Source organism: Mustelus asterias, chromosome 8, assembly GCF_964213995.1.
Source record: "Mustelus asterias chromosome 8, sMusAst1.hap1.1, whole genome shotgun sequence".
In the NCBI taxonomy this organism is placed as follows: Eukaryota; Metazoa; Chordata; class Chondrichthyes; order Carcharhiniformes; family Triakidae; genus Mustelus; species Mustelus asterias.
The window spans coordinates 81,196,910-81,211,583 of NC_135808.1; positions in this window are offsets into that span (position 1 = coordinate 81,196,910).

Here is a 14,674-nt window from a genome sequence, read left to right on the forward strand (position 1 = left end):
GAAATGTAGGAAGATCATTGAAGTTTGCACTCATTTCTTCAATTACTGTGACCTCCTGCACTGGCTGGTGTGCACATTTTAAAAGTGCTCCATCGGCTCTACTCATTTGGAAAATGTTAGAGCTTTGACATGAGAAAGGTCCCTGGAAGGCAGGGGATCAACTTGTGAATGTTGAGTTGGTATTCAATAGGTGGGGTACTCGCAGATGGGAAAGAAGGGCTGACCCTAACATAAGAACTAGGAGCAGGAGTCGGCCATCTGGCCCCTTGAGCCTGTTCTGTCATTCAATAAGATCATGGCTGATCTTTTCGTGGACTCAGCTCCACTTACCCGCCTGCTCACCCTAACCCTTAATTCCTTTACTGTTCAAAAATCTATCTATCCTTGCCTTAAAAACATTCAATGAGGTAGCCTCAACTGCTTCGCTGGGCAGGGAATTTCGCAGATTCACAACCCATTGTGTGAAGAAGTTCTCCGTCAATTCATACCTAAATCTGCTCCCCCTTATTTTGAGGTAATGCCCCCTAGTTCTAGTTTCACCCACCAGTGGAAACAACCTCCCTGCTTCTATCTTATTCCCTTCATAATTTTATATGTTTCTATAAGATCCCCCCTCATTTTTCTAAATTCCAATGAGTATAGTCCCAGTCTAGTCAGTCTCTCCTTATAAGCCAACCCTCTCAACTCCAGTAACCACCTAGAGTGCATCCAGTTGCTTCTTCTGGTAGGGAGTTGTGAGTCAGACTAATATCCCCATAGGGATTTGCTAGGGAAACAACCCAGAGTGTGATGCGTTGCATGGGAAAATGGGTATTTTCTGGCATTGTGGAGAGGAAGATGCCAACATTTAAAAGCTATATTATAAAATTGGACTTTGCAATGAAAAGCTTTTTCATCTAAAAGATAATCAGTGGAATAGGTAAAATAAGTGAGTTTAAAATCATCCATTTCCAGCAGACAGACCGCTTTAAACGTAATCCTGTCAATTTACAATCTCTCAGACAGGTTAACTAAAAATGAACTGCGCTCAGGTCAGTTTGTTTTGAGGTTTGTTTATAAAAGGCAGTTTTAACTATTTTGTGATGTGTGAGGATTTGGGAGGCAGCCTCGGCATTCAGTCAGAGAGCAGCTGTGCTATAGGCTTCTGTGTCAAAGTGTCTACATACACACTCTCTCTTTTAGGGATTGGCAGAGCTACTGTGATTCTGGAATTTCCTGTTTTTGTTCCACACCTCATACCATTCCTTTGATTTTCACTATTCACAATGTTTGTTGCTCTTTTAATCCCTTTCATTACTTTGCTGAACTCAATTTTCAGGAAGGTAGACCAACCTGAAACGTTAGCTTTGCTTCTCTCTCGCCAGACTCTGCCTGACCTGCTGAGTATTTCCAGTCATTTCTACTTTTGATTTCAAGCCCTTAATCATTTGATCTTCTGGTCGTTTATATTATTTGACACGCTCCATTTCCTCTGCTGAGTAAAAGAATGAAGGAAGATCGTACATGCATGTAACATTCTTCACAACTTTGGGATATCCCAAAGCTATTTTCTGCCAAAATAAGTGCAGTCACCATAGTGATGTAGTTTTCAGGTTCTCCAAACCCATTAATGTCCTCTTAATGACTGTTGCCTCACAGCTCCAGGGACCCGGGTTCAATTCCTGGCTTGGGTCACTGTCTGTGTGGAGTTTGCACATTCTCCCCATGCCTGCGTGGGTTTCCTCCGGGTGCTCCGGTTTCCTCCCACAGTCTGAAAGGCGTGCTGGTTAGGTGCATTGGCCTTGCTAAATTTCCTTCAGTGTACCCGAACAGGCACTGGAGTGTGGCGATTAGGAGATTTTTTCACAGTAAAACTTTATCTATTGTGCCTTTTCCTCCCAAATTCTTTTTTCCCCAGATTTCTACCCTTCAAAGGCTCAGTTTCCAGTTCGGAAGAAAGGTTGACAATCTACTTAAAATGGGTTTGCTATTTACCGCTGCTGGTAGGCCTACTGTACACTTCTTGCATTTCCTGTTTTTCTTTCACGCTTGCGGCATCTGCAGTTTTCTATCTGCTTCCCAATTACCACGTTAAAGATGCATGGTGATAAACGTGGAGATATTGGTGTATGTGGTCCAATAGAAAGGAATCAAAAGCGAGGTGATGACAAGGCCAGAAGGTCGTACATGTCAGCACAGAGTTTTGAGGGGTGAAAAGCACTTGGAGTGGCAACACAGGTAACAACCCTGAGAAAAGTAGCAAAAAACATTTCAGGAAAAGCTGATAACTCAAAAACAGCCCTGAATTTAAGTTTCTGGCATGGAATGTTACCAATTCCAGATTGTGTTGTAAATATTATTAGGAAAACTCTCACCCACAACAGCATCATATCCTTTCCAGCAGCAGGAGCTCAGGGAGCGTGTGGCACTGAGAAGTTAAGACAGGGTCATTAAAATGTGACAGCAGCTTGCAGTCACTCCCTTGGTTCAGAGCTGAACTGACTTTAGTAGTGAAAAGTACAGATGAGGGGAACATGATCCAAATCATTGCATTCTGAGGTGCAAAAATAATGTTGAATAGAGCACAGGACATAAATTAATAAGTTTAGTCTGAGAACAGGCAATAAAACATCCCAGAAGCAGCTATTAACCAGGAAATGGAAGGGAGGGAGGAACTCAGGAAAATTAGTCACCAGGGAAGCGATATTGAGTAATGTGTTGGAGCTGCGGGCTGATAAGTGCCGGGTTCTGATGGACTTCATCCAAGAGTCTTAAACAAGTGGCTAGTGAGATACTTGAAGTTTTGGTTTAAGTTTTCCAAAACTCCCTAGATCTGCAGAAGGCCCCATTGGATTGGAAGATAGCAAATGTAACTCCATTATTCAAAAAGAGAGGGATCAGACAGTGGGAAACAACAGGCCAGTTAGCTTAACATCTCTCAGAGGGAAAATGTTAGAAGCTATTATTCAAGAAGCTATAGCAGGACACTTGGATAAGCTCAAGGTAATCGGGCAGAGTCCACATGGCTTTGTGGAAGGGAAATCATGTTTAGCCAATAGAACTTGGAGTTCTTTAAGGTAGTAAGGTGTGCTGTGGATAAAGGAGGACTGATGGATGTACTGTAATAAGATGTCCAGAAGGCTTTTGAAGTGCCACATCAAAGGCTATTGCGGAACATAAAAGCTCATGGTATAGGGGTAGTATATTGGTATGGATAGAAGTTTGGCTGACTGTCAAGTTGGCTCGATGTAATGAGTGGTGTGCCACAGTGATCAGTGCTGGAACCTCAACTGATTGCAATTTATATAAATGACTTGGATGAAGGGATTGAGGGGATGGTTACCAAATTTACTGATGACACAAAGATGGGTAGGAAAGTAAGGTGTGAAGAGACCATGAGGAGGTTACAAAAAAATACTGTTAGTTAAGTGAGTGGGCAAATATCTGGTAAATGGAATATACTGTGGGAAAATGTGAAATTGCGCATTTTGGCAGGAAGAGCATTGTCGGGCAATACAGCAGGATATAGATAGGCTGGAAAATTGGGCGGAGAGGTGGCAGATGGTGTTTAATCCGGATAAATGCGAAGTGATGCATTTTGGAAGAAATAATGTAGGGAGGAGTTATACAATAAATGGCAGAGTCATCAGGAGTATAGAAACACAGAGGGACCTAGGTGTGCAAGTCCACAAATCCTTGAAGGTGGCAACACAGGTGGAGAAGGTGGTGAAGAAGGCATATGGTATGCTTGCCTTTATAGGACGGGGTATAGAGTATAAAAGCTGGAGTCTGATGATGCAGCTGTATAGAACGCTGGTTAGGCCACATTTGGAGTACTGCGTCCAGTTCTGGTCGCCGCACTACCAGAAGGACGTGGAGGCGTTAGAGTGCAGAGAAGGTTTACCTGGATGTTGCCTGGTATGGAGGGTCTTAGCTATGAGGAGAGATTGGGTAGACTGGGGTTGTTCACCTTGGAAAGATGGAGAATGAGGGGAGATCTAATAGAGGTGTACAAGATTATGAAGGGTATAGATAGGGTGAACAGTGGGAAGCTTTTTCCCAGATCGGAGGTGACGATCACGAGGGGTCACGGGCTCAAGGTGAGAGGGGCGAAGTATAACTCAGATATCAGAGGGACGTTTTTTACACAGAGGGTGGTGGGGGCCTGGAATGCGCTGCCAAGTATGGTGGTGGAGGCAGGCACGCTGACATCGTTTAAGACTTACCTGGATAGTCACATGAGCAGCCTGGGAATGGAGGGATACAAACGATTGGTCTAGTTGGACCAAGGAGCGGCACAGGCTTGGAGGGCCGAAGGGCCTGTTTCCTGTGCTGTACTGTTCTTTGTTCTTTGTTTTGAATAAGAAAGAAGCATATTATCTAAATAGTGAGAGATTGCAGAGTTCGGAGACGCAGGGGGATCTGGGTATCCAATGCATGAATCAAGAAAGGCTAGTATGCAGGTACAGCAAGTAATTAGGAAAGCTAATGGAGTGTTATAATTTATTGTGAGGGGAATTGAATACAAAAGCAGGGACGCTATGCTTCAGTTATACAGAGTACCAGTGAGACCACATTGGATTACTGTGTACAATATTACTCATCACATTTAAAGAAGTATGTAAACGCAATGGAAGCAGTTCAGAGAAGGTTTCCTGGAATGTGCCCATTCCTGGAAATGGGCATGATGCTTTATAAGGAAAGTTTGGACAGCTAGCCTGGTGTCTGCTGGAGTTTAGAATAGTAAGAGGTGTCTAAAAGGTGACATATAAGAACCTGAGAAGGTGTTGACAGGGTGGATGTGGAGAGAATGTTTCCTCCTGTGGGAGAATCTAGAACTAGAGGTCACTGTTTTAAAAATAAAGTGTCGCCCATATAAAGTAATAAAAGTGGAATAATAAGATGAAAAGATGAAATGAAATAAAATAAATGGAAATGGCGTGGAGGTGGAGGAGAGAGTTCAAGCTCTGAAGTCGTTGAATTCAATTTTCAGTCCGGAAGGCTGTAAAGTGCCCAATCGGAAGATGAGATGCTGCTCCTCCAGTTTGCGTGGGGGTTCGCTAGAACATTGCAGCAGGCAAGGACAGACGTGTTGATATGAGTACAGGATGGTGTGTTGAAATGGAAAGCAACAGGAAGGTGGCACGGCGGCACAATGGGGTTAGCACTGCTGCCTCACAGCGACAGGGACCCAGGTTTAATTCCCAGCTTGGGTCACTGTCCGTGTGGAGTTTGCACATTCTCCCCTTGTTTGCGTGGGTTTCCTCCGGGTGCTCCGGTTTCTTCCCACAGTCCAAAGATGTGCGGGTTAGTTGATTGACCATGCTAAAATGCCCCTTAGTGTCAGGGGGACTAGTGAGGGTAAATGCATGGGGTTATGGCGATAGGGCCTGGGTAGGATTGTGATTGGTGCAGACTTGATGGACCAAATGGCCTTCTAATGCACTGTAGGATTCTATGAGTTACCCAGTCAGCGTTCAGTCTCTCCGATATGGGAGCAGTGAATGCAACAGACCAGATTAAAGGAGATGCTTCACCTGGAAAGAGTGTTTGGGCCCTGGGATGGTGAGCAGGGAGGAGATAAAGGGGCACGTGTCGCACCTTCTACGATTGCATGGAAAGGTGCTGTGGGTGCTGGGCAAGGTGTTGGGCATGTGGTAGATGGCAGATGGCCCTAGCGGGGTGGGGGTGGCGGGGCAGTGAGGGGTTGTGGAGGGGGAGAAACATGATGGAAAGAAATTAGAATTTGTAAAGTGTGGAAGCAAGCTATCTCTCATTTGGAGAGTGCTGATATGGAGTACGTACTTTTCCCCTGCAGGAAAACATTCCGTTACCCTAAGCCCAGAGGACTTAAGCATAGGTAGATAAGAGCCAGGAGAAACTGCAGACATGCATAGCCTATCAGGATGGAGCAGCTGCCGTTTTACCCTACCCATTAGGGCTTTGGTCTGTGTTAGAAATAGAGTAAAATAATAGCAATTCCAGTCCAGTGGCAGGTTTATCCCCTTCAAGCAAATTAAACAATGAGGTAAACGCATGGTCGTCCAAAAGAAAAAGGGCTATTGTTCAAGGAGGCGGGTGTGTCGGAAGCTTTATTCACCTGACAATTCAGGAATGCAGAGCTACTAAATTTACAAGCAAATGAGTCAGACCTTTTTGAAAGTGATTCTTTAATGCCAACAGATTTTCCAAAATTGCCACAGTTCTTGAGTGGCCAGGATCTCCCTTCAAATGTTACTTTTTATAATTAGTTTTCGGGGTGACTGAGTTAGGATTTAAATTTTGCATCCTGTAATTTGATCCGTAAAAAAACTGGTAAAGGTTAAGATGTTAAAAAACGGAATTCTTGATTAATCAAGTCAATGTGAAGCAGCAACTCCTGTTATATATAAATGGATTCATGAATTAACCAATCTCTATTTTATAAATTGTGCTCACAATCTTATGACCTCATCCTGCCCAATATTTGGCGAGGCGAGATGGTAAAATCGGGCAGGAGGTGAAACATCGGGTTTGTCGTCTCCCCCGATCTTACTGGCACTGTTTTGCCGGCAAAATCGGCTTTGGGCCCAGAAAGGGCGTGAAGCCAATTTAAATGTTAAACAAGGCCTGGATGCTACCGTCCAGGCTCACTTACCTCTACCACCTCACTGGCCGGGATTCTCACCGTCAAGAGTCACTGATGATCCTTATCAATGGGGAGAAGACGTGATAGTCTCGCCAGTAGGATAGGAGGCCATTGAAGCTCCAGCCTGGCACCCTGGCACTGACTGCCTGGCATCCTGGCACTGCCCACCGGGCACCCTGGCATGCCCACTGGGCACCATTACTTTGCCGGGGCAGTGCTGAGGGGGTGGAACCAGAGCCAGAGGGCAGGGCCATGACGAGGGGCAGGCAAGTGGGGAACTTGCAGGGTGGGAGGGAGGGAACTCTGCTGTGTTGGGAGAGAAGTGGGAAACTCTGCTGGGGTGGGAGGGAAAGGGGTAACTCTGCCCGGGGAGGGGCATTGTTGGCAGGGAGGGAGGGAACCCTGCAGGGTGGGGGGTGGTTGGCGGAGGGCCTGATGTCAATGGGTGGGTGGCAGGGTATGGCAGGAGATTTCCCAGTACTCTGGATTGATTGGGCGTCTGCGCAATGGCACCCCTAGAGCTCAGCAGCCGGCTTCCCCAACGAGCTGAGGCTCCATCACCTCCAACCAAAAGAGAAAATGCTGGAAAATCTCAGCAGGTCTGGCAGCATCTGTAAGGAAAGAAAAGAACTGATGTTTCAAGTCCAGATGACCCTTTGTCAAAGCTCTGTCACCTCCTGCTGGCAAGAATCGCATTCTGGCACCCTAAGTGCAATAAGTTTGCATTTTCAAACTTTCCCAAAAAGAATATTTTTGTTAAATTCTGCCCTGTATCTCATTTGATTTATTCAGTTACTGTAAATTAATAACCCTGATTCACTATTTTATGTAAAAAGTAGTTACATATTCAAATTAAATGTTTGATTGAATGTAAAGATAAAATAGGCTCAGCATGGTACTAAGCTGAACAGACGATCTACATAATTCACATTTATTCGCTGACATCAGTGGGATGGTGGTGACCTCAACGTGAGTCATGGAACAGGTAAAAAAAATGAAATGAGGTTTTTTTACTCCTCATCACCATTGCTTGAACACTGCTGGAAAATGCATGTGTGGAGGACTGAACAAAGGGACCAACAAATGCTAATATCAAAGGGATCCAATAGGGAGCTAGTCAGCAGTTTCTGTAATCGCTGAGTTCTGCAGGGTGTGTATACCTATCTGGTGTCAGGTTAAAAGACATCACTGAGCAGGTGCAGACCATTCAGCAGATAAATGGGAGATTTGGTCCACGTTGGAATCAATGATGTGTGAGACCCCACTGACAGATCAAGTTATTTTAGTGTGGGTGGGTTTGGATCAAGCAGGAAAATGAAATTTTAAAAATGTTGGTCTTTCCTGCTTCCACTCTGAACAGAGGTTGAATGAGGGAAAGGCATCCAATCTATATTTAGAATGCGAGTTAGTTGTTGAAACCTTTCAAGGAAGAAGCATACGTTTATATTTCTACTTTCAACTCACATTGGTCAGGATTCTCAGACCTTGGGAAACACATGGGTATAGGGTGAAAAGGATTGGATAAGTGATTTTACAGCATTGCTGGAGATCCAGGAAGCTTGGGTGTTTCTTTAGGCCTAACAAGCAACCTCGATAAACCACTGCCCAAGTACCCCACCCTTCCACATCTATCGTGATCGCTCTGGCACCTTCCACCTCTGTGATAATCAACCCATTCCAAATGCAATCACCAACCATCCTCAATCACTGACTCGCCAATCTTCCTCTGATCTCCATTAATCAGCCATCACCCATTATCTCCACAGGCGCCAAAATCCACAAACTCCATAATGTTTCTTCTCCATATAATCTCTGCTGTGCAGAAGGAGTCCATTTGGCCCATCACGTCTGCACCAACTCTCCTGACGGAGCATCTTACTCAGGCCCACCCCTGCCCTATACCCGTAACCCCACGCATTAACCATGGCTGATCTACCCAACCCACACATCCCTGGACCCTAAAGAGTAATTTAGCATGGTCAATCCACCTAATCTGCACATCTGTGGACTGGGAGGAAACCAGAGCACCCGGAGGAAACCAACGCAGACACGGGGAGAACCACACAGTCACCCAAGGCTGGAGTTGAACCTGGGTCCCTGGCGCTGTGAGGCAGCAATACTAACCACTGTGCCACCCCATCCTAATCGTAATATCATACTAATCTCTCCTCCCAATGACTGAACACCCCTCCATCTCTCAAATTTAGTACTAAACCTACCTGTTCCCTTTCAAAAGGGGACTGAATAAATACTCAAAATGAAAAAAATTGAACTATTATGCTGAAAGCAGGTGAATGGAACTAGCTGGTAGTCCTTACAACAAGTCAACTGAGGCACAATAAGCCAAGCTGTTTCCTTCTTGTCTGTGTTATGGTCAGGTCAGGGGGGTTAAGTGGCTTCCCCTTTGCCCTCCCCTTGTTTGACCGCAACAGGTTATTTTTATTTGAAAATGATATATTTGCCAATTCATTGAGTACTTAATTGCTTCATAAAAGAACCAATGGGATAGGTTTTCTTGACTTTAACAATGAAAGAGTTATTATATTTAAAACAATCTAAGCAAAACAATAAATGATGTACTAACTTTCATACACACACCCAGACACCCACATTACAGAGTGGGGAAGGATAGGTTGGCTAAATTAGAGTCCATAAAAATGTAAAAGTGTACCCAGTCTGTACTTTGGTGACTCAGCTGGCTTCAGGCTGAATCTGTTGTTCTTGATGTTTTCTATTTAAAGATGTAGATGACGGAGTTGATTGTTCTTCGAGAGATGATAGTGCTGGGTTAGATTCTTTTTAAGAACTTTGTCTACAGCAGAGTCACTGCAGGATCACAGTGAGCAAACAGGGCTTGGAAGTTTCTCAGATGGGTTGGAGGAAGAAGGAGACAAGAGGGATCCCATTTCGAACTTCTCCCTAAATTGCTTGTCCTGGGTTCTGCTGAGAACACATGTGCTTAAACATATCAAGAGTTGACTTTGCCAACCATCAGGGAATGTAAAAAAAATCACTCTTCATGTTTTCCAAAAGTAACTTGCTTATCTCATGTCTGGAACCAGGGTCCCATTGTCCAAATAACTAGTCTTAAAGGCCCATTTCCAACAGTTGAATACCTCAGGGATTGACATTGATGCCTTGCTAATGAGACAGATGATGTGAGCCCTTCACAGGCCCCTGAAGTCATTGGGGGTGATCTTACCAGAATTTGGCAAAGTGTCAGGGTCTGACTTAAAACTGGTGTGCTTCACTTCAGAAATCTCCAGATCTCTCCAGATTTTCTGACATTTTGTCAAAAGAAACAGGTGAGTGTTTTCTTAGCCATCACGCTGAGGGACGGAGCCTAAATACCCCAGCAAAGCCTGGCTGCACTGAGATCAGGGCACCATTGTAAAGGGCCCCTTCACTGAGGATTAGAGCCAGCACCTCTCACAGCACCCCTGCTGCTTCCCCCATGTTTGGAGCCAGTATTCTCCCCCTGTCCCCCCTGCAATTAGAGCCAGCAATCCCCCTTCAAACAGTCAATGCTGGCAACCCTCACCTTCCCCCCCGAACATCGCTAGCATCACCCCCACCCCCCCCCCCCCCCCCCGCCACCAGTCAATGCCGGCATTCCCCTTCCCCCACAATCATTGACGACATCCCCAGCCCCCACACCTGCACCCCACCTCCCCCCACCGCCACAAATAAATGAGTTCACCCCCACCCCCATGAGGGTGTCCCCATTAGTGTCCACCCTTGACACCGCCCCCTGGTAGTGCCAACCTGTGTCAAAGAGCAGTGCCAGGCCACCCCATGGCCATATTCACCTTTATATTCCCATCTGAGTGCCGACAAAAATATGCCTGGGGGGAATGTGGCAAGGGGGGTGTTTAGTTGTATGTAGATGTATTAAAATCAGGTTCATGCCCATTATGGGCTTATGCAAACTGGGGTTAGCCACCTTGGGCTGTGAGTTCAAGTTAGTTTAGTCTCTGCGTTTTTAAAAAGTCTGTTTTCGGGTTCAATTCAGGTTTCCAGCTTAGGGATTAAAAATCATTATTTGGCATAAGCTACATTTTCTTGCCTGTGGTAAGATTCTCTGATCCTACAGATCGTGCATGAGAATGGCATTTAGCTCATTAACCATGCTCCCCACTGTTACCCACCATTGACATTCACTGCCTAGCCCTGTACATGAAGGGTAGCTATTTTGATTAGCTACTCAAACTTGCTAGCACTTGTACAACCAGGACCCAGCAACCAATCAGAGCCTTCAGAACATCAGGAGAGAAAAGTAAAAGGATTAGCGAGGATAAAAGCAAAATACCGCGGATGCTGGAAATCTGAAATGAAAACAGAAAATGCCGGAAAGACTGAGCGGGTCTGGGAGCTTCTGTGGAGAGAGAAGCAAGAGTTAATGGTTTTAATCTTTTAATCCCTATGATCCTTCGTTAGAGCTTTGTTTTGCTTTATTTTGTTCCTGCCATTTTTTAAAAATACCACGAGATAGAGTGTGCTTGCAGCCAGGACACAGGTTTGCTTGGAATGTGTATACAGGGTTGACAGATCATGGTGCCTTCTCTATAAATCTCCACCAAAGCTGCAGTAAACTAGTCACTGCAGTGTAATGCCTGGTAATCTGATTGTAAAACCACGTCCTATTTCTCCTTGCACCAAAATATGCAGAAGAAGCTGAGGTATCAGTTGTGGCTCAACTAGTAACATTCTAGCCTTTGAGTGAGAAGGTCAGAACCCAGGTCCAAAGACCAAAGCTAACTCTCGAGCGAATACAGCACTATTGGAAGGCCACCTTTGGGATGAGTTGCTAAACCAAGGACAGCCTGCACTTGGAGTTAGATGTGAAAGATCCCATGGCACTATTCTGAGGAAAAGCAGGAGAGTTATCTCTGGTGTCCTGGCTCTGCTATCAGGGTTTTGTCTCGGGTTCTGTTAGCTTCTTTTTCTAGAAGAGATCTGGTTGGGGGGAGGGGAGTGGTGGGGGGCATGATGGTCTTTCTTCAAAAACATTTATTTATGTGGTGACCATTTACCAATGTCGAATGCAGAGCTGGAGCTGCTCTTTGAGATATCGCTCAGTGAGTGACACCTATTGTGACCTAACTTCTTTTACTCATGCTCAATATGTTCCTATTAAAGATAAACCTTAACACCGGCCAAAACTTATCCTTCAATTAACAGTGCACAAAACAATTACCTGGCCGTTATCTGGTAGATGGAGCTTGCTGTGCACAAATTGGCCACTGCGTTTCCTACCTTACAACATTGAATACGCTTCAAAAGTATTTCATTGGCCGTAAAGTGCTCTGAGATGTCTGCTGGTCGTGCAAGGTGCCATATGACGATACATGTCTTTTTATCTTTAAAGAAGGTATTCATTACAAATCTATGGCAGCATAGTTTTTAACATTAAGCGATACCCAAGGAAAAACCAAGAAAGAAATGACTGGAGAAAAGATCACACAGACTGACTGACAGATGGCTGAGTTGGCGTAGTATTTTAATGAATGGACTAAAGTGAAAGCAGCCACCTCTGCTGCCATGCAATATAATCCCACAAGGTGGCACAATGTTTCCTTCAAATCCTCACTGCAGCTTTCAGAGCAGACTGCCTGAACTCAGCCATTCCACCAAACCTCTGTGCACTCATCATGAACTGGAGTTATTTCTTTCACCACGCCAAGAGTTTAAAAAAATCTTTTTTGGCCCTTTTCAATTCTTAAGAGATTTATTTGATAACATTGCAGATGGTGGAAACAAGGTCAGCAGTGAATCCATTTCGAGTGACAGTAAAAATAGGCAGTCTACACCAACTTTGATCTAACTGGCGAGTGACGAGTTTCTGTCAACTAGATTTAAAAACAAAATCTTGAAGCAAAACATTCACCAACTTTAATATGCAGCATTTGATTTATTTAGGACTTTCTCATTTGGCTTTCGTATAGAGTGTAGGTGGGTGGTTTCAGAATCAGACCCAGCACTGGCAGAGAAAGGCCACAAACGTCATATCCTGGAGGTTTCCAACATAATCAATGTGATTCTTCCCATTTCACCTTCACACAGTCCCATAGCCCAGAAAATATCGGTGCCTGGACAGATCTGAATAGAATAAGAGGGGGTTCTTGCAGGAAGTGAAATCAAGCACAAGGAGTTCTCAGGTTCAGAGAGATATCTTGAGTGACTTTAATGATAAGCAACAATGAGGCGGATGTGGCGTTGTTGTTTATTTTCTGATAGAGACTTAAAATGGGTCACATTTTTCTGGGTCAGATAGCGTGGGGAACTGTCAGGCCGAGTCAGTGATATTTGTCAAATCAGCAGGAAGAATGGGTTGCTGGTCATTACAGCACCGAAAGAGGCCCTTCGGCCCATCATGTCAGCTGGATTCATTGCCACAGGAAGTAGTTAATGCCAAAACATTGAACGTATCCAAGAAGCGGTTAGATATAGCTCTTGGGGTGAATGGGATCAAAGGTTATGGGGAGAAAGCAGGATTAGGCTATTGAGTTGGATGATCAGCTATGATCGTAATGAGTGGCGCAGCAGGCTCGAAGGGCCAAATGGCCTCCTCCTGCTCCTAGCTTCTGTTTTCTATGTTTCTATGTCTGCGCTGGCCTATCTATTCTAATGGTGATAAAGATTGTCTACTTTTTCATTCCCTGGGTCCCCAGGTGATGGGGGGTGGGGGGGGGGGGGGGGGGGGCGGGAGGTGATGATGGTTTGTTGCGACCAATGTATTAACAGGATTTGGCCATTTAATCGCTTTGCTCAACATTTTGAGCTTTTCATTTGGTGAATTTTAGCCAAATGTGGCTCCAGTGGATGAATTGGAGGATGGGAGACAATTATTCTGAGTTTTCAACCAATCGAACAACCGTACAAATCCCAAGGACATGTACCGTCATTATTGATGGCACCAGCCACAATTTCACCAGATTTAGATTAATTTTGAACGTGACCATTTTGTGTGAGGAAACAGTCCCACCCCGCAGTCAAGTGGCTACATGGATTCTGCTTTTTCTTTAGAAACCACAGAGCATTAATCAAAGGGTCGGAGAGTTTCACACCCATATCCCAGGGTGTCAGCGAAACTGGAAGATGTTGCGAGGTAGAGAGAGAAAAATATACAATAGGTAGAAAAAGGCAAGGATAGAGAGAGATAGAAATGCACAAGGAGAGAAAGTATATCATTTAATCTAATAAATGACAACACATGGTCACAGCAAACTTCCAAAAATAACTCAATCAGGGAGGATAAACATTAGGGGGAAGTCAACCCACATTCTAGGGGTTAAATGAGGGTCATGTGTGAGGGTAAATTCATCAATCCTGTCTTCACAGTGAGGAGCTGTGAAGAGTGTGTGGATTGGAGACAGATCTAACACCAATTATCTGACCCGCATTTCCTTCCAGCCAGTTCTACTCTATTCCAAGTACCAAGAGGTATAAGTTTGTCTTGGGCAACAATGTAAAGCTGGCAGTGGTGATTGGTGAATCTGTCCAGCTTTCATTCTCATTGATCTCAGAAGAAAATGGGCGGGTGTGTAAAATGGGGATTCAACCTTGCCCATCTTACTGCCCAAGTGATCACTGGCTGTTCAATATGGGGAAAAAATGAAGGAGCAGCACTCCGAAAGCTCATGATTCCAAATAAAGCTGTTGGACTTTAACCTGGTGTTGTGAGACTTCTTACTGTGCCCACCCCAGTCCAATGCCGGCATCTCCACATCATGGCAAAAAATAAGACGTTAGTCTTATAGTGAGGATAACTAACATTACTTGTTCCAGTGTCTTATTAACTCTGGATTGATAGGAAAATATGATGATGATATAATAACTCAAGTAAGCCCAAATTGTTTATGACAATGTGCAGAATTGCGACAGGAAAATATAAAAGAGATCCAGCAGATTGTAATATCCTCCTTTGCCCTTATACAGCTTCATTGTGCAATGAACATATTAGAACAATTCAGGACAAGAACAAACGCTCCAATGTTGGTACATGAATGGGCCCAACATTATGCTTGATGCCTCTGAGCTAACCTCCCTGGTGAATTTTTGTTTTCA